Here is a 19,796-nt window from a genome sequence, read left to right as displayed (position 1 = left end):
GAAACGGCTGCTGGAAAAGCACACTGACCTCCTCGTCGAACGAAAAGTGAGTGTCGTGGGGGCAACGAGGGGGCACGGTGTTCCCATAAGCCAGGTACTGAAGGAGGTGTGGCTCCTTAGAGATCTGAACTCCTAGAAGGGTAGCTAGTCTCACACGAGTCAACCTCCAATGCCTGTCCTGGAACATGAAGTCTATAAACTGCCGGTCCTCCTCCACAAACAGAGTAGCGTAGAACATACGGACCCACTCTCGGATGTACTGGGACCTCTCACTGAGTAGAGCAGGTAGTCCATCGTATCACTCAAAGAAAGGAAGTACTAGAACTCCTCCAGCTGCCACGCAAAGTGCGATCCAGTGAAGCATCTTGTGCTCACTAATCTTGATATCCATCTGACAGTAGGAGAGGTAGAACGACTCCTGGAGCAGAGTGTGGAAGCGGCGATCTACTCCACTATCTCTCTGCTGGGGAAACCATATCTCTGGGGTGACATATCTTAACCTCTTGACTCTAGGTCCTGGAATCCCCCTGAGATCAAACAGCTCAACCTGTGGAGGCTCAGAATCTCCGCTGTGCTGAGCATCTGCCTTAGTGCCACTGTCACTACCAGTCCTCTGCTGGTGAACACGACCTGCTGTTCACTGAGTACTACCACCTCTAGTCCGTGGGCCAAAGCGAGACTGAGTGGACTGAGCGGCCTCGGGCTGACGTGTGTGCCCTGAGCGGCGTAACAGCTGTACTGGCTCTGGCTCCCCCTCGGCCTGTGGGTCTCTGATCCGAAGAGATCCCTACCTATCTGCAGTTGGCTCAGCACGCTCTCGCTCGCGGTCCTCAGGAGTGCGCTTCTTCCTTTGCTGCACAACCTATTTGCCCTTGCCCTTTTTGTCTCCTGCCATCTGTCATAGAGAATTGGTGGAAGATAATAGAATTAAGACAAGGAATTATGGATATATGAGATATACACTAGAGGTAAGATTGTCCTTAAGCAAAGAATGGAGTGATTATGAGCCTAAAGCGTGGATATCTAGTGGATAAGAGCTGCAAGAACACACTAATATTGTTTTGACTAAATCAAGTGCAAGTGTGTGTGCAAAGTACCAGGCAAGAGACATGGAAAGTGCATGTGTGAAAAAGATGTGAAAACAGAGATTAGACACATGCATAGAAGTGTAGGACCATACCCTGCTAAATCAAAGAAGAGACCGAGAAAAAAATCAACCAAATTGTCCTTGAAGCAATTTGTCGAACACTTGGCAGGCGCAGGAGCACAGGGTGGAAGAGGAAGGTGTGCTCAGTCTCTGGCACGTGTGGAGGTCAGGAGGGCGTGGAGGTGCGTGGCGCGAGGAAAAGGTGTGGCGGCGCAGCGAGCGGCGATGGATGGCAGCGCTGAGCGTGAGAGGCGACGCGCGTGGTGCAGAGTGGCAGCGTGGACCGTGGACGCACGATGCTTCAGCATCGGCGGAGCAGAGTACGAACAGCGGCTAGCGTGCGCGGGCCAAGAGCAGCGACGACATAGCGGCGTATGGGCGGCGGCGCTGCTAGGAGGGTTCGGGCGGCGGCGGATGATTCAATTTGGGAGAAAAGGAAGGGCACGTGAGACTGACAAGCCAGGCCCGCGAGAGGATATAAGATTATCTGAATGAGCGGGCCCGCGAACCCTAGGGCATCGGAATGGCCAATGGTGCAGAAGGTAGGGCATTGGTGTAATCATAGGTGTATTGTTGACCGTGTTTGAATGAGTTTGAAAGCATGTCAACACAGGGACACCGGAAGAACCGCGAGGGAGTCATCGGAATATCCGGTGGGCATCAGTGTAACGGGCGGAGGTTTGTCCAGAGAGGCTGCAGGAGTCAAGAAACCTTCGCAGTAGCATCGAAAAGACTGCAGCCGGGTCGTCGGTCCTTCCGCCAACCATCGGATGCACCAATGGCCGTTGGTGTATCCGTCGGAGAAATGTCCAGAGAAGGTGCAGATACCATGCCACAAAGAGTTAAGCACCGGTTGAACTGATGCAGGGGAAAGCAGGGCATCAGTTTAACCGGTGGTTAAGAAATTTTTCTACTAAACTACAAACTCTATTTCTGATCCAAATTTTCAAAAAAAACAAAGCCATAAACACACAATTTGGACCATTTTCGAGAGACAACCTCACCCCTCAAACGCTCATACTTAGTGCTCGCAAGCTTTTACATAAACATAGGCAAATTAAGATCCAAGCGAGGATAAACACAAAATCCAAGAAATGTATGAGCCACTTTGCCTATGAACTCAGAGATTGAAACTTTAAGTTCGCGAGGACGTGGCTCAATAGGCATGAAAGCACAACATTGATCTTATCACCCTTGTAGAGTTGATATATCATATCTAGCATGAATATCTTTCTCGAAGTGTGATTTGCTCCCTTGTGATGCAATGCCAATGCAAAGCGAGAATTTAAACATGAATGCATTCTATATGACAAGCACAATGCATTGCGAGAATTTAAATCTATCTTGTCAAGTTTGAACCCTCGGCAAGCTTCTTCATGACGAACCATTCTTCATGCCATGAGCGAAACCAAGACCACCGCCTCATGCAAGACCCATGTTCATCACTATCTTGACAAGGTTAGACAAGCTCCTAGCACATGTACATATGAAATGCATCTATATGACAAGGCAATTATATGATGTTAGAAGCATCTAAAACGTTAAGCTCACTTCGCAACCTACAAAAGGTGTTCTCATCTAAGGGTTTTGTGAAGATATCTGCCAATTGATCTTCAGAACGAACACCACAAAGTAGTATATCATTCCTTGCCACATGATCGCTTAGAAAGTGATGGCGAATATTTATGTGCTTGGTGCGAGAGTGTTGAACCGGGTTATTAGCAATTTTAACGGCACTCTCGTTATCACAAAGGAGCGGGATCCTATCTAATACAACACCATAGTCCAAGAGGCTTTGCTTCATGTAGAGGATTTGAGCACAACAAGCCCCGGCAGCAATGTATTCTGCCTCTGTGGTTGACAAGGCCACGGAATTTTGTTTCTTTGACGACCAAGAGACTAAGGAACACCCTAGCAAGTGACACCCACCCAATGTACTCTTGTGATCCACACGACATCCGGCAAAGTCCGAATCCGAGTATCCCAAGAGTGTAAAACTAGCACCTTTGGGGTACCACAAGCCTATGATAGGCGTATGCTTGAGATATCTAAGGATCCGCTTAATGGCACTAAGGTGTGATTCCTTAGAATTAGCTTGAAAGCGAGCGCACAAGCATACACTAAACATGATATCGGGCCTAGATGCGGTTAGGTAAAGAAGTGACCCAATCATAGAACGATAAAGAGTTTGGTCAACCGGTTTACCTCCCTCATCCAAGTCAAGATGCCCATTAGTTGGCATTGGAGTCTTGATCGGCTTGCAATCATCCATCTTGAATTTCTTGAGAATATCCTTTGTATACTTTTCTTGATGGATGAATGTCCCTTCCTTCAATTGCTTGATTTGTGAAAGTGATCGGGTGCTATAGCCTAAGAGGGGGAGGGGGTGAATTAGGCACTAATAAAAACTTAGACCTATGGCTCCAACTAGTTTGCACAAAACTTAAACTAAAACATGCTATCAATATGTGCAACTAGGTTGTTCTAGTGTAAAACCCCTATCCCAAAAGAGTTTAGCAACCTATAGCCTTTCCTATCAAGAAACTAGTCTATGAAAGTAAAGGCATACAAATTATTAGAATGAAATGCGGAAGCTTAAAGAGCGGGATAGGAGATAGCAAACTCTTGATGCGGGTGTTTATCCCGTGGTTCGGTTAGCCACAAAGGCACACCTACATCCACGTTGTTGTAGCACTCACTGAGATTATTGCTACTCGGCCACCAAGTCTCTTCCGTGAACACAATCACGGTCACCTTGGCCCCGGGTTCCACTAAGGAGCTTCTCCACAAAGGATGGGGGTCTCCACGTCCCCCGCACAAAGGTGTCGTCGCCGCTCCACACCAAGTCGGAGGGTCGATGACGTTGCCGGCGAGCTCCACGCTCCAAGGTGCCGGCGCACCAAGCTCTTGTTTTGGTTCACTAATGAACCACAGCACAAAGGCTCTAAGCCTTGCAAACTCACTCACTAAGAGCTAATCCTTTACACAACACTCTCAAAGTGTGCTAAGGGCTAAGGATATGATCTTGATGCTTTTGTATGGCTTGGAGATGTTCTTGGGTGTGTGTGGGATGTCCAGCAACTCCAGCAATCTTCAAATGGCCGGGGTGAGGCGTATATATAGGCCACCAAGTCTTGTAGCCGTTGCTCCAACGGTTAGCTGAAAATCTGCGTACCACCGGAAGAACCGATGCCTCTTGGCAGGGTAGCGTCGGTTCATCCGGTCACTCATAACACGAAGTAGCCGTTGGACTCCTGTCGGCTGACGCAGAGACCACCGGTTGAACCGATGCTTTGCACCGATGCTTCACCGGTTCAACCGGTGCTGAAGGAATCTTCTCCTGGACGCTGACGTCATTACACCGGTGGTATACACCGATGCACCGTCGGTTGAACCGGTGCTGAAGAAACTTCTTCTGGGCACTTGACATCGTCTCTGGTACAAAGGACTGCCAATGCACCGATGCCCTTTTCTTGGACCGTCGGTTCAACCGGTGCCTAAAGGCTGACTTGGCTTCGATTCCATCCTGCACCAAACATCATGGCGTCGGTTCTTCCGACTACCATCGGATGCTCCGATGCCTATGGCGTCGGTTCTTCCGGTGCTCCTGATCCGAAGAGCTTTGCTACGCCTATTTTCTCTTTCTCTTTGTCATCACTTGAACCTAAAAGCCTGAGAATGATCATCTTAACAATCATATTAGTCCAAGTGTTGTGTTGTCATTCGATCACCAAAATCACTCGAAATGGCATAAAAGGTGCCATGTTCGTTATAATTTGAAAACCAAGAAAAAAGTTGAGCTCACCGATCTTGGACATCTCGAATTCCCTAGCCATCATTTCTTTAAATTCTTTGCAAAGAGTGGGGTTAGTAGAACCAAAAATGATATCATCAACATAGATTTGACATACAAATAGCTCCTCATTGATGATTCTTGTTAATAGAGTTGTATCCACCCTCCCGATCTTGAAGCCCTTGTTGAGAAGGAAATCACGAAGACGTTCATACCAAGCCCTTGGCGCCTACTTGAGCCTGTAGAGCGCCTTGTGCAACCTATAAACATAATTAGGATATCTAGGGTCCTCAAACCCGGGAGGTTGTTCAGCAAACACCAACTCATTAATAAAGCCATTTAAGAACACACTCTTCACATCCATTTGAAAGAGTTTCATGTTATGATGTGAAGCATACACTAAAAGGATACGAATGGCTTCGAGTCTTGCAATGGGGTCAAAAGTTTCTCCAAAATCCAACCCTTCAACTTGTGCAAAGCCCTTTGTCGCAAGTCTTGCCTTGTTGCGAACCACCACCATGCTCATCTTGTTTGTTGCGGAAGACCCACTTAGTACCAATGACATTCTTGTTTTGAGGACATTCTTCAAGAACCCAAACTTCATTGTGGGTGAAGTTATTGAGCTCTTCTTGAATGGCCATCACCCAATCTGAGTCCTCAAGAGCCTCATCTACATTTGTGGGTTCCAAACAAGAAACAAACGAGTAATGTTCACAAAAAGAGGCATATTGACGTCTATGAGTTCTTACTCCACCGGAGGGGTCACACATGACTAAGTCAATGGGATGATTCCTTGAAGTTCTTGTGGGCCTCTCTTGTGACTGAGACGATAAATCTTCTAGTGGTTCAACATCTTCGACTTGAGCTTGGGCTTGTTCACTTGTGATGTGAGTGTCATTAAATGGAAGTTACTCTTCAACCACTTGTCCATCTTGGGTGTCATGAGGAGGATGTGAGGCATCATCTTCTTCATCGGATGACTCATAATGGTGATGTGATGGTGTACTCTTCTCTTCAACCTTGGATTCATCCTTGGAAGTGGCTTCAACTTGAGTGGATGAACTTGGTAGCTCCTCAACTTTCTCCTTTGGCTTGACTTGCCCAATGGCTATGTTCTTCATGACCTCCCTTAGTGGTTCATCACCTACATCATCACAAGAAAATTCTTCCCCTTGGGAGCCATTAGTCTCATCAAACTCCACAACACAAGTTTCTTCAATCATGCATGTGGCATTATTGAATATTCGATATGCTTTGGAGTTTGATGAATAACCAACAAGAAAATCAACATCACATCTACTTTCAAACTTGCCTAGGTGCTTCCTCTTCTTGTAGATACAGCATTTGCAACTGAAGACCCGGAAGTATGAGATATTGGGCTTCCTCCCAATGAGAAGTTCATAGGGTGTCTTCTTCAAGAAGCGGTGGAGATAGACACGGTTGGATGCATGGCATGCGGTGTTGATGGCTTCTGCCCAAAATCTTTGTGAGATGCCATAATCATCCAACATTGCTCTTGCAAGAGTGATCAAGGTCCTATTCTTCCTCTCCACCACTCCATTTTATTGGGGTGTGTAAGTTGATGAGAATTCAAGCTTGATGCCAATGTCATTGCAAAACTCTTCAACATGAGTATTCCTAAACTCCGTGCCATTGTCACTCCGGACCTTCACAACACTTGACTCAAATTCATTTTGAGCTTGCTTGACAAGTCTTGAAAATCCCCATGGTCTTGCTCTTGTCCTCTAAAAAGGAAGTCCAAGTATATCTAGAGTAATCATCAACAATTACAAGACAATAGAGATTACCATCAAGACTTTTGTAGGTGGTTGGTTCAAAGAGATCCATGTGTAGTAGCTCCAAATTTCTTGATGTTGACAAATAAGCCTTCATGGGATGTGATGATGCAAATTGCTTCCCATCTTGACAAGCACTACACAATTTATTTTTGTCAAATGTAACATCTTTGACACCAACCACCATACCTCGTTTGAAGGCCTTCTTGAGTTGGCTCATTCCAATATGAGCAATGCGGCGATGCCAAAGCCAACCCATGAAGTTCTTGGAGAAGAGACATGTCGCCAAGCTTGCATCATTAGATGAGAAATCAACAAGGTAAATGTTACCATGTCGAAATCCTTTGAATTTTAATCTCTTGTCCTCCTTGCTTATCACTACAACCTCACTATCGCTAAAGGTGCATATTTGTCCTAAATCGCAAAGTTGAGCAATAGATAATAAATTGAAACTAACCGACTCAACAAACAACACATTGGAGATAGAGAGATCCTTGGTTATTGCTACCTTATCCAAATCTACCACTTTTCCTTTTGAGTTATCACCAAAGGTGACATGTTCATGATCGCACATCTTCATCTAGTAAGGTGAACATCTTTACATAGCCAGTCATGTGTTGTGTACATCCGCTATCAAGCACCCAATACTTTCCACCGGCTTTGTAGTGCACCTATACACAAATAAATCATTTTTGAGGTTTGGGAACCCAAGAAAATTTGGGTCCTTTGACATGAGTTACTAAAGATGTGGGAACCCATAGTTGGCGTGGTAGCTTACCCTTCATTTGAGTGCCAATGAACTTTGTCTCAATCTTGCCACTTTTAAGCTTGCTTAACAAGAAATGATGTTCATTGAATTGAGACTTGTAGTTAGGAGGTAAGGTAGGAGGTAGGCGAGTAGGAATTGGACACTCCCTTGTATGATGCCCAATGATTTGACAATATTGGCAAAATGAGCCAACTTCCTTGTTGAGCCATGCCTTGAGTTCCGGAGACTTGGAACAATTTTTCGGAGGCTTGGGAAATGATCCAAGTCCATTAGTCCCAAAGTGCCTTGCATTGTGGAAGATAATCTCCTTGTGCAAGTATTTTCCCCTTGTCACATTGTATATGCACTTGGTCATGCTTTCAAGTTCCTTCTCAAGTTGCTTCTCCCTATCATGGTTAGTCTTTGAACAAGTAGGAGAAGTATGATGATAAGTAGTAGGGTGAGGCAACTCCACAAGATCATCACAAGAAGTAGATACATTGACTTTGATGACTTCCTTTTGAGTTGCATTTAGTTCTTCATCCAAGGCATCAAAAGTAAGGTCAAGTTCTTGATACTTCATACTTAAGTTGGCATAATCAAACTTAAGTTTCTTGTTGCATGAAGTAAGAGACTTATTAATCACAACTACTTCATCATGTTTAACATTTAATTCATTGTGTATAGTAAGTAACTTGTCATGATCCTCTCTAAGTTGCATGTATCATGAGTTTCTACTACCTCTTGGTGTCTAACAAGCAACTCATCATTTGAGGCCTTAAGCTTAGCATATTCAATTTCAAGAACTTTACATTTAGATTTGTACTTCTTGATTACTTGTTGGTACTCATCTAGGATGGTTTGCACTTCACCAGGAGATAAACCATGTTCACTTTCATCACTAGAGGAGTCGTTATCATCGCTCACCTTGGAGTTACCTCTTGCCATGAGACACATGGGTGGTGGAGGTAGAGGTGGCTCATCATCATCATGCATGGCAATCCCAATAATCTTCTTTTTGGATTCATCATCACTTGAATCATCACTTAAAGATTCTCCATTGGTGATCCACTCTCCAAGAAAAGTCTTGATGTCTTCCTTTCTCTTGAAAGACCTTTTCTTCTTGGAGTCCTTCTCATGACTTTTCTTTGAGTGCTTGTTTTGATTGTCATCATCATTTTGCTTCTTGTTGAGCTTTGAGAGTTCGGAACAATCATAGGAGAGATGCTCATATTTGCCACAATTGTAGCACATCTTCTTGGCATTGTCATTGCTTCTCCTGGTTCGGAATTTGTTCTTCTTGGGATCATAATTGTACCGTTTCTTGTTCCATCTTGACATCATCTTGGAGGTCTTCCTCATGAGAAGTACAAGCTCAACATCACCATCTTCATCACATGAATCTTCACTAGCTTCATCATCACTTGACCTTGGTGAGGGAGCCTTGCACTTGTTCTTCTTCTTGGACTTATGATCACTCTTAGCTTTGAGTGCAAGATCTTTCTTTGCTTGTGGAGGATCAACTTCTCCCAATAAGAACATCTCATGAGATCGAATCTTTTCAACAACTTCACCCACTTCAAATTTTGATAGATCTTTCTCATAGAGAAATGAGGTGACGATGTTGTACTTGGGCTTGTCAAGTGAATGAAGAATCTTACGTATGATGTCACTATTAGTAAAAGGAGAAATTTCAAGAGCACTAATGTCCTCAACAAGTACATTCAATTTAGCATACATTTGTTCAACCAACTCGTTGGGAAGCATTTTGAAATCATTGAGTTTTTTCTTAAGCACTTGGTACTTCTCCTCACGAAGCTTTGTAGACCCAAAATGAATGGTCTCAAGCTCTTTCCAAATTCCGTGAGCCGTTTTCTTGCTATGGACACAAGCAAAGATATCCTCACTAAGAGCATCAAACAAGTCATTCTTGGCTCTAGCATGATATTTGACTTGATCTTCACTCCAATCACCAACAACGGGTTTTTCGGTGACCTACCAACACATGACATGGAGAGCCTCTAGATAACCCGTCATGCGGGCTTTCCAACAGCTATAGTTCCTCCCATCAAGTTTGGACGGTCCACTACTCTCCGGGGCCATCTCTAGGATTTTAAGCCTATAAAAGAGAGCCTACGCTCTGATACCAATTGAAAGGATCGAGACCCAAGAAGAGGGGGTTGAATTGGGACTTTTTCAAATTTCTAACAAGTCCTTAACCTAGACTAGTATTGCACAATCTACAAATTTGAAACCTATTGGCTAGAGCACACTAGCAAAGGGTCCTTAGGTAGGAAAATACACTAACATGCTCATCTTGCCTGGAGAGAACCACACTAGCAATTATAAGTTCTAGTCAAGAGATCATACTATCATGCGAATGTCCTAGTCAAACCACAAGCAATTAAGAACAAGATCACAACAAAGAAAATTAATTGCTTGAATGTAAATGCAAGGAACACGAGACAACCGGATTTTTTCCCGTGGTATCGAGGAGATAACGCTCCCCTTAGTCCACGTTGGAGTACCCACATAAGGGTGTAGCTCCCTTGCTTCACTAAGGAGCAAGTGATCACTAAGAATGCTCCTTCTCTATCTCCGGAACGGCGAGTTTCACACCGTGTACAAGCTTCTCATCTTGGGGCTCCCGCAAACTCCGAGAGCTCACCAAGAACCTCCCGATCACCAAGACCGTCTAGGTGCCATCAAACACCAAGAGTAACAAGCTCCTAAGCCTTCACTTGACCTACACTCAGTTGGCCCTAAGCTCAAGCACACTTGCTACACTTGCAAAGGTTGGATTCTTCAAGTTTGGAACACAATCAAGCTCGAGATCTTCATCTCTTGGCTCAAAGCACTCTCTCTTCTCCTCAAGGGTGGCCTTAGGTATTCAATGCATCAAAGCATCATAAATGATCCAGGGGGTCGACTTATATAGAGTGGAGGAGCCCCCCGTAGCTGTTGCAAACCCACTGAAAAATTTCGGGACCATCGGAAGAGCCAACGGGGTTGATTTGGATAGTGTCGGTTCAACCGGTCCCTCTGCATCCAAATAGTAGCCGTTGGAACCCTGACACAGTGTGCATGCTTGCGTCATTACACCGGTGCATACTCCGATGGGGCATCGATTAAACCAGTGCTGAAGGATGTTTTGGCTGCACCAAAACATCGTCTCTGGGCAATAGTGCATCCAATGCACGGATGCCTTAGTCACGTCGGTTTATCCGGTGCTGAAGGCGAGTTGAGATCCACCCAAACATGCTCTCTGGGCAATAGTATGCCAATTACACCGGTGCATGAAAATGAACCGTCGTTTCAACCGGTGACCAGGGTATCTTGACTTGATTCCATTCTGCATCCAAACGAAATTGGCCGACAGGGGCATCGGTCCTTCCGCTAATCTTCGGATGCACCGATGCTCAAGCATCGGTTAAACCGGTGCTGCTGTTTTTCTTGTTTTGTAGCTGAATTGACTTGAATTTGATTTCTTCTTTGATCGTTTATTCTTCCAAGTGTTGTATTGACTTCTTTTGACAGTCTTGAGCTGTATTTGATCGAGTGTGCGAGATTTCTAAGACCAACTCAAATTTTGGTCAAGCTACTAACTCAAGAACCCTCTTAATAGTACGGTCAAGAACTAAAAACTATAAAGCCCTAACTAAATCAAGTGTCCTTCATCTCCTTGTGACACTTAAGACTAGAAGGGTCCTTAATCTTCGAAAATGAGTCCTTGACTCGCATGTTTGATTCGAATTGAGAGGTCTCCTTTCATATTTCATATGTGACTAAACCAATCATTGATTTTTCCTTCAAAACACATGTTAGTCGCATACGGTTGTCATTAATCACCGAAACTTACCATTAGCATCTATCGGCCTAGATGTGCTTCAGTGGGTTTAGCCGCGGTTAATAACGGTTCAACCCCTGTTTCGAAGTGGCCGAGGGAGGCTGCTGTCGCGTCATCACAGTACGGGTGAGGCAAGGATATCCGAGTAGTAAAAGCACAGATGGATCAATGTTCCGACGATCCGGCAGCCTCTCCAACTCGCACAGTTTTTGTGACATCTACAGACTCTTCGTCAAAGGAGGAATCGATTGCCAGAACAGACATTGTTCATTCTGACGCTTCACAGGGGAACCTGGCTATCCCTCAAGATGACATGAGTTCCACCCCCGCTGATTTGCTCGATAGTTCCGACGTGGCAATGAATGAGCTACTTGACCTTCCAGACGTTGACGCCAACAAGATTAACTCACCAAAGGTTATTCCGATGGACAAGGCTGTCTCAAGGGTACAACCCCGGTCAGATGATGTAGCGGTCGCCGGAACTCCCAAAACCACCACGCAGGAATTAATTCCATCAGGGCCAGGGGCGTCGAATCAGTTGGCCGGGGAGGAAGCTGCTAACCTGGATCAGCAAAAATCCCAAGAACTGACGCATGTGGAAGAAGCAAATACCAGTCTACCCAAAAGGAAGAGAGGGAAGGCCAGTGATAAAGCTGTTGCCAAGTCTACCAGACGGAAGAAACTTAAGCCAGGTGACTGTCAATTAATCAGCTTCCCCTCTTCTATTTATGTAAATCCTCTCCCCTCTTTTTTTTAGCTTGCTCAATGCGACACATCCTTTTTTTTAGGTGACCTGAATGATGAATCCGAAAAACTCTGGGACAGCATCCAAGGGACGTGGAACGAACTTAAGTCCGGAAGGAACACCGGTGAGAATGATGCCAAGGAAGAACCCAGCAACCAGTCGATGTTCGCAAGTCGGTGTCCTTGTCCGGGTGTCTAGATGATGATACATCACGCGGCATGCAGTACATCCGCATGGAGCTTCAGCGCTTCCAGAATTTAATCACAGAGCTCCCTTTTGACAAATCAAAAGTGCTTGCGGAGATGGACAGCCTCATAAAAATGTGGGGAAGATTGTTCGAGTTGTAGGGAAAAAATGGCTTAGATCTTAACATTTCCAGGATCTCACACCTAATCAACATGAGCACAACCCAAAAGAAATGATGAGTATAGATCTAGACCGGCAAAAAGTGGCATCGCGGGCGTAGTTGATGCACTGGCCATCTTGATTGGGGACGAGAGCGACGTAGGAGCCATAGTTGTTCCCGTAGATGTACCCGACGTAGTGGAAGAAGTTCGTCGCGGGTACCGAAACCCTTCAGGTCGCCACCGGCACTGTCCAGGGACGGCGGCGGCGGGTTGGCGACGGCCTTCAGGAGGCTCCAGCGCCACCACGGATCGGGCAGCTATTGTGGGGCGGCTAGGGTTTGGACTCAGTTAGACTAACTTTCCAAAGGCCAGGCCCCACTATTTATTATGATGCTGGGCGACCTGGGGCCGCAACCACGTGTACGGTTGCGCCTCCGATCAGGGCGCGGAACGGGATCTAACGGCGTTCTTATCCTCTTTTTCCCATTTTCTCATTTTCTGGATTTTGGGCATTTTTTACCACCAAAAATTCCAACATTCTCCCCTTTGGTCTAAAGGCCGATAACTAATGCCATACTTTAAAGTAGAGTTATGCAAGAGACATTGAGTTACAATAGTGAACGAATCCCACTGCAACACAGTTGTCTACGATGCACAGAATTACTCAATCTAATGGGAGGTGGTTGTCTTATGACCCTTCCAAGATCACAGGCTATCTGATAATCCCATGCCGGCAATAAGCTCATGAAAAAAATTGGGAGGTAAGCCTTTCGTTAGTGGATCCGCGAGCATTTCCTTAGTACTTATATGCTCTAACTCAATAGTATGATCTTGGATTCTATCTTTCACAACAAAATACTTAATCTTGATGTGCTTGGCAGCACCACTCGATTTGTTGTTGTTAGCATAGAAAACTGCAGCTTTATTATCGTAGTATAATCTTAGTGGTTTACTTATGATGTCTACCACTCTTAGTCCAGGAATAAAACCCTTAAGCCACACAGCTTGCCCTACGGCCTCGTAACATGCCACGAACTCAGCTTGCATCGTAGATGCTGCTGTAAGCGATTGTTTGGAACTTTTCCATGAAATTGCTCCATTTGCAAGTGTGAAGACATAACCTGATGTCGACTTCTTAGTGTCAACACATCCTGCAAAGTCGGCATCTGAATAGCCAACTACTTCTAAATTCTCAGTTCTCTTATATGTGAGCATGTATTCCTTAGTGCCCTGCAAATAACGCAAAACTTTCTTGACCGCTTTCCAGTGGTCCATGCCTAGATTAGACTAAAATATGCCAAGCATCCCGGTAATGAATGCTAAGTCAGGACGAGTACACACTTGTGCATACATAATGCTTCCGACAGCTGAACCATATGGAATTGTTCTCATTTGATCAATTTCTAATTGATTCCTGGGACTTTGAAATTGCCCAAACTTATCACCCTTAACGACTGGAGCAGCTGTGCTTGAACATTTGTGCATATTATATCTTTTAAGGACTTTCTCTATATATGCCTTTTGAGATAATCCTAATGCACCCTTGGACCTGTCTCGGTGTATCTCAATGCCCAGAACATAAGAGGCATCACCAAGATCCTTCATATCAAAGTTCGATGAGAGAAATCCTTTTGTCTCATACAGCAAGTTCTTATCGCTGCTTGCTAATAGGATGTCATCCACGTAAAGAACGAGAATGATAAAAGAGCTCCCCTTGATCTTAATGTATATGCAATTGTCCACTACATTTTCAATGAAGCCTGATTTCTTAATTACTTCATCAAACTTAAGGTACCATTGTCTGGACGCTTGTTTTAATCCATAAATGGATTTCTTTAGTTTGCATCCTAACTGTTCTTTGCCTTCCATAACGAAACCTTCCGGTTGCGCCATGTATACACTCTCATGCAAATCACCGTTAAGGAATGCAGTCTTAACGTCCATCTGATGTAACTCGAGATCGAAATGTGCTACTAGAGCCATAACGATTCTGAACGAGTCTTTCTTCGAGACAGGCGAGAAGGTTTCTGTATAATCGATTCCATCTCTCTGTGTGAATCCCTTAGCCACAAGTCTTGCTTTGAACCGTTCGATTTTCCCTTTGGAGTCATACTTAGTTTTATAGACCCATTTACAGCCTACTTTCTTAGCTCCATCAGGAATTTCTACCAAGTCCCAAACCTTATTTTTGCTCATGGATTTCAGCTCTTCTTCCATGGCATCAATCCACTTGTGGGAGTATTCACTACTCATCGCTTCCTTAAACGAGTTCGGGTCATCAACCTTCCCCATGTCGTGTCCTTCACATAAATACACAAAATCTTCTGAGACAGTTGTTTTCCTTTCTCGTCTTGATCTTCTTAGAGGTTGTGGTTCCACTGCGGGAGCAGGTTCAACTTCTTGCTCTTGCTGAACCTCTGATGTCCCGTTAGTGGTTAGATCCTGTGTGACCTCAATAGGCTCTTCCACAGTTTCATTTTGATGCTTATTATTTACAGGCACATCCTCATGCCCACTTATGGCAGGTGTTCTCTCCGCATTAACTTCTAGAGGATCAACTACCTGAGTCGATGTTGTAAAACGAATCATAGGCACATAATAATTTTGAGTCATCGGAGTGGGCTCATGAGTCTGCATTTCCTCAAGATCAATTTGCCTAGGCTCAGTGCATCCATTTTCCTCTAAGAAGACAGCATGCCTTGTCTCAACAAACTTAGTGGTACCCTTAGGACAATAAAATTTATATCCCTTTGATTTTTTCGGATAGCCAATGAAGTAGTAGCTTTCTATCTTAGGATCTAATTTTCCAAGGGATGGATTAAATAATTTCGCCTCTGCTGCACAACCCCAAACAAGCATATAATTCATGCTGGGTTTCCTACCAGTCCAGAGCTCATAAGGAGTCTTAGGGACTGACTTACTAGGAACACGGTTACTTATGTGTGCAGCAGTCTTTAGCGCTTCCATCCATAAACTCACTGGCAATGTAGAGTTGCTGAGCATACTACGCACCATGTTCATTAGGGTGCGGTTTCTTCTCTCAGCTACTCCATTTTGCTGAGGTTCACCAAGAGTGGAATACTGAGCTACTATTCCATTTTCTTGAAGGAACTTAGCAAAGGGACCGGGGATTTGTCCATATATGGCATGTCTCCCATAATATTTGCCCCCTATGTCTGATCTTACCACTTTAATCTTCAACTCATGCTGATTTTCTACTTCAGCTTTGAAGATTTTAAACTTGTCAAGTGCTTCAGACTTTTCTTTTATAGGCTAAATATAACCATAACAGGAGAAATCATCAGTGAAGGTAATGAAATAACTAAACCCATCCACTGATCTTACATTAAATGGACCGCAGATGTCAGTGTGAATTAATTCTAATAATCCTGAACTGTGCTTAGCTCCATCCTTTTTAACTTGTTTTGCAAATTTTCCTTTAATACAATCAACGCATTGATCTAAGTCAGAGAAGTCTAATTGAGGGAGTATCTCTTCTCTAATGAGACACTCTATTCTCCCCTTCGAAATATGGCCTAAACGTGAGTACCATAATTTCGACGAAGTCTCATTACCTCTCTTGCGCTTATGGTTGATATCGCTTACATTCATCACAGAGATATAACTTTGGGACAATAAATAAAGCTCATCATGTAAAGGTGCATAGCAAACTGTATCACCATCACAACTTATTACACATCTATTGTTCCCAAAAGTGCACGAATATCCATCTCGATCTAACTTAGAAACAGAAATCAAGTTTCTCTGAATGGATGGAACATAAAGGACATCTAATAAATGAAGAGTGAAGCCGCTGTGAAGTGATAACAGAAGAGTCCTAACGGCCTCCACTTCTGCTTCAACCCCGTTTGCGACTCGGAGCTTTCGAGTCCCCCTTCTTATAGTCTGCGCGCCAGACAATCCCTGTGGGGAATTAGTAACATGAACAGTGGCACCTGAGTCAATCCACCAAGTACTTAATGGAAAATATGCATAAAAGGACTCATCGACTATAGAAATTAAGTCGTCATTACCATTCTTAATGCACCACTCCTTGAAGCGGTCACAATCCTTTCTGATATGGCCCTCTTGCTTGCAATGGAAACACAAGATGGGGCCATCTTTCTTAGGACCATCATAGGGTTTCTTACCCATCTTACCCTTATTGGAGAAGAAGACCCTCTTATGCTTGATCTTAGAACCATCTTGCCTCACATGGTTCACAAGCTCAGGGTGTTGTGAGCGAAGCCTTTGTTCCTCTTGAGCACACTTAGACACAAGTGTGGTTATGTCCCACTGCTTATCACTTCCATTGTAGTTTACCTTGAAAGGCTCAAAAACTGGTGGGACAGAGATCATGACGTGGTGAAGCAATGTAGCATCATTAAAGGGGCAATCCAGGTCCTTAAGCTTATCCCGGATGTCCACCATCCCCATAATGTGCTCCCTGACATTACCTTGTCCATTGTACTTAGCGGACATGAGCTGGGACAGGAGAGTACTGGCATTGGACTTTGTAGATCCCTTAAAGTACTCCTCAATGCTCGTCATGAAGCTCTTAGCACTCTTAGGCTCCTTTTCAAGAGCTCCCCTGATAGTGGGACTGATGGTCAAACCCATGACCATGAGAGCAACTCTGTCAGAGCGCTCCCAACGCTCCTTTTCCTTCTCATAAGCAGCAGTGCGCTCAACAACTGTGGTGTCATCATCCCCTTGTGCAACTGGTGCTACAGGAGCTTTATCTCTCATTGAATGATCCTTATCCATCATGACCAAAATCAGTTCGATCTCACTGCTCCACTTAGCGAAGTTATCGCCTGACAGCTTCTCCACACCATTGACATAAGCGATGATGATGGCGGGAGTGGGATCTGAGTATAAGAGAATGAATAAAGTTTAATCAGTAATGACAACATAATGAATAAATGAATTACAGCGTTGGCCAGAATAAATCATATCTTAGAGCAATTTGCAACACCGTTGGGCAGTAGCAAAAATAACTGAGTAACTTATGAATAAACTTTGCATCACCGTTGGGCAGAAACAAAGTAACTTAGCATAATGAACGCAACAGAAACTTAATTTTGCGTCACCGTTGGGCAGAAGCAAAATAAACTTAAACTTGAAACTAAACTTCTCATGCCAATTATTTAATAACAACATTGGTCAGAAATTAAATAAATGCTCAAAATAAACTAAATAATTCTGAATAAAATTCACGTTGGTTTCATTTACTCAGAATAGCAACTCATAATTTTCTCATAATTCTCAGTGCAAATATGCTCAAAGTAAAATTCATTTAGTACTCATATGAATTTAAGACTTAAATACATTGAAAATAAACTCAGAAATGCATAAAACGAAGAAAGTTAGGGGGGCCTAAAGCTTATTGGGCTTGAAGTCCGAAAACCAACGGGCGGGCCATCAAGGCGGCCCAGCCGCTCCCCCCGCCTCCCCCACCCGCCTGGGCCCTAGGCCCAGCAGCAGACGGACGGGCCGCCGAAGCAGCCCAGTTCCCCTCACCCCTCCATCCCGCCCAGATCTCAGCCGTCGGATGAGCGAACCCTCGATCCAACGGACGGCAGTGAATATCGGAGGTATATAAGGCAGCACCTTCCCCACAAACCCTAGTGCTCTCATTCTTTCTCCCCTCTCATCAAGCAGCAGCCGCACGGCGCCTCTCATGGCGCCGCCGCCGTCTCTCATCTCCGGCCTCTGCTGTGTCTTCGCCGGCCATGGCTGCGCCGCCAGCTCCGGCAGCCCTTGTGGCGCCAAGGTGCCGGCGCGCAGCCACGGCATGGCTTGGGCGTGGCGCAGCCAGCCGGTGCAGAGCCACAATGGTGGCCTTGATGTGTGCCCGGCCGGCATCTGGCGGCGTCTGATCCGCGGCTTGGTGGAGCGCGGGTACGCCGCCGGTCCCGGCGCCTTGCGGCAGCCATGGGGCCGACGGCGCATCCGCGTCTTGCCTTGCCGCAGCACCATCCCTTTTTTTTGTACTGAGCAGCAGCCGTGGGAGTCACTGGCCCCGTGTTTCTTTTGGTGCACCGCCGCGGGAGCCTCTGCTCCCCGCGCGATCTCATGGCTTTGCACCGCGCGTGCGCCTAGTAGTACGTTTTACTTAGCGGAAAACGGGCGCCGCCATGGGGCTTTTCTGATGCCTTGTATCTTATGGCGTTTGTATCTGAGTGGAGATTTGGCTTTCTCATGGGTGGGAACTATGGATCTAATGTTTCTTTGCATTTCTCATCTTACATCCTTCGGATTTACTCATTTCTATTTCTCTAACTCTCGGATCTAAAGGTGTTCATGCGAGATCTAGGCTTAGGATCGATAGATCTACACTAATCATGAACTAAAACTTGAACCGAGAACTTCAAAAACTTAAACCGAAAACTAAAACTAACCAAGATCTAAAACTTGACTAGATCTAGGGTTCTAAAGGCTCACGGAGTAGGTGCTTAGGCGAAAGATACCAAATGTAGAAAAAAAATGGCTTAGATCTTAACATTTCCAGGATCTAACACCTAATCAACATGAGCACAACCCAAAAGAAATGATGAGTTTAGATCTAGACCGGCGAGAAGTGGCATCGCGGGTGTAGTTGATGCACTGGCCATCTTGGTTGGGGACGAGAGCGACGTAGGAGCCGTAGTTGTTCCCGTAGATGTACCCGACGTAGTGGAAGAAGTTCATCGCGGGTACCGAAAGCCTTCAGGTCACCACCGGCACTGTCCAAGGACGGCGGCGGCGGGTTGGCGACGGCCTTCAGGAGGCTCCAGCACCGCCATAGATTGGGCGGCTGTTGTGGGGCGGCTAGGGTTTGGACTCAGTTAGACTGACTTTCCAAAGGCCGGGCCCCACTATTTATTATGGCATTGGGCGACCTGGGGCCGCAACCACGTGTACGGTTGCACCTCCGATTAGGGCGCGGAACGGAATCTAACGGCATTCTTATCCTCTTTTTCCCATTTTCTCATTTTCTGGATTTTCGGCGTTTTTGATGACCATGGTGATGACGGGGATCTCCTTTTTTCCTTTCAGTTTTTTTTTTCTTTTTTTTTCGAATGTGCCTAGTGACACCATGGGGTCGTCAGAGAGGCTTCTTCTCTTATGTCCTCTGCTTGTTGTGTTGCTACCGTCCTGATTTGTGACAGGCACGGCAAACTCATGATATTTCCCACACGACGGTGATAAAATAAGTAGTGTGAGAATTCAAGCTACTAAGGGGAATAGTGATATGTATAGCGAACACCATGCCACATCATAATTAATCAATAAGATAAATGAGGCGAAAACACATGCCACAATATATAACATGTAGTCAGGGGCGAAAACACATGCCACCATAAACAATACGCAAACACAAGTTGTGG

Source organism: Panicum virgatum, chromosome 7K (assembly GCF_016808335.1).
Source record: "Panicum virgatum strain AP13 chromosome 7K, P.virgatum_v5, whole genome shotgun sequence".
Taxonomy (NCBI): Eukaryota; Viridiplantae; Streptophyta; class Magnoliopsida; order Poales; family Poaceae; genus Panicum; species Panicum virgatum.
The sequence above is the reverse complement of the archived record's forward strand: the minus strand, read 5'-3'. Positions refer to the sequence as shown.